The sequence below is a fragment of the Cherax quadricarinatus genome, chromosome 56 (genome assembly GCF_038502225.1).
Source record: "Cherax quadricarinatus isolate ZL_2023a chromosome 56, ASM3850222v1, whole genome shotgun sequence".
Taxonomy (NCBI): Eukaryota; Metazoa; Arthropoda; class Malacostraca; order Decapoda; family Parastacidae; genus Cherax; species Cherax quadricarinatus.
In genome coordinates this window covers 19,515,403-19,517,294 of record NC_091347.1, presented here as the reverse complement: position 1 = coordinate 19,517,294, position 1,892 = coordinate 19,515,403, and positions in this window count along the sequence as shown.

Sequence of the window (1,892 nt, the reverse complement as noted above, 5' to 3'; positions counted from 1 at the left end):
CAATATACTCTGATCACAACATAATTGAGGTTCAGACATGTATGCGCAGAGCCCCAGACCGACAAAATGAGATTAGTCACGAGGGAGCATTCACCAAATTTAACTTCAATAACAAAAACATAAAGTGGGACCAAGTAAACCAAGTCCTAACCGATATAAGCGGGGAAGATATACTAAGCAACACAGACCCCAACTTATGCCTAGAACAGATTAACTTGGTGGCACTCGATGTATGCACAAGACTTATTCCTCTAAGAAAAAGGAGGAGTAGATGTAAAATAGAAAGAGACAGGCGTTCTCTTTACAGGCGACGGAAAAGAATAACAGAGCGGCTAAAAGAGGTCAATCTATCTGAAATGCGTAGGGAGGCACTGGTCAGAGAAATAGCAAACATCAAACTTAAGCTAAAGGAATCTTATAGGAGTCAGGAATCGCGGGAAGAACTAAAAGCCATAAATGAAATCGAAAGAAACCCAAAGTATTTCTTCTCCTATGCCAAATCAAAGTCGAGAACAACGTCCAGTATTGGGCCCTTACTTAAACAAGATGGGTCCTACACAGATGACAGCAAGGAAATGAGTGAGCTACTCAAGTCCCAATATGACTCAGTTTTTAGCAAGCCACTAACCAGACTGAGAGTCGAAGATCAAAATTAATTTTTTATGAGAGAGCCACAGAATTTGGTTAACACAAGCCTATCTGATGTTATCCTGACGCCAAATGACTTCGAACAGGCGATAAATGACATGCCCATGCACTCTGCCCCAGGGCCAGACTCATGGAAATCCGTGTTCATCAAGAACTGCAAGAAGCCCCTATCACGAGCCTTTACCATCCTATGGAGAGGGAGCATGGACACGGGGGTCGTCCCACAGTTAGTAAAAACAACAGACATAGCCCCACTGCACAAAGGGGGCAGTAAAGCAACAGCAAAGAACTACAGACCAATAGCACTAACATCCCATATCATAAAAATCTTTGAAAGAGTCCTAAGAAGCAAGATCACCACCCATCTAGAAACCCATCAGTTACACAACCCAGGGCAACATGGTTTAGAACAGGTCGCTCCTGTCTGTCTCAACTATTGGATCACTACGACAAGTTCCTAGATGCACTAGAAGACAAAAAGAATGCAGATGTAATATATACAGACTTTGCAAAAGCCTTCGACAAGTGTGACCATGGCGTAATAGCGCACAAAATGCGTGCTAAAGGAATAACAGGAAAAGTCGGTCGATGGATCTATAATTTCCTCACTAACAGAACACAGAGAGTAGTAGTCAACAGAGTAAAGTCCGAGGCAGGCACGGTGAAAAGCTCTGTTCCACAAGGCACAGTACTCGCTCCCATCTTGTTCCTCATCCTCATATCTGACATAGACAAGGATGTCAGCCACAGCACCGTGTCTTCCTTTGCAGATGACACCCGAATCTGCATGACAGTGTCTTCCATTGCAGACACTGCAAGACTCCAGGCGGACATCAACCAAATCTTTCAGTGGGCTGCAGAAAACAATATGAAGTTCAACGATGAGAAATTTCAATTACTCAGATATGGTAAACACGAGGAAATTAAATCTTCATCAAAGTACAAAACAAATTCTGGCCACAAAATAGAGCGAAACACCAACGTCAAAGACCTGGGAGTGATCATGTCGGAGGATCTCACCTTCAAGGACCATAACATTGTATCAATCGCATCTGCTAGAAAAATGACAGGATGGATAATGAGAACCTTCAAAACGAGGGCTGCCAAGCCCATGATGACACTCTTCAGGTCACTTGTTCTATCTAGGCTGGAATATTGCTGCACACTAACAGCACCTTTCAAGGCAGGTGAAATTGCTGACCTAGAAAATGTACAGAGAACCTTCACGGCGCGCATAACGGAGA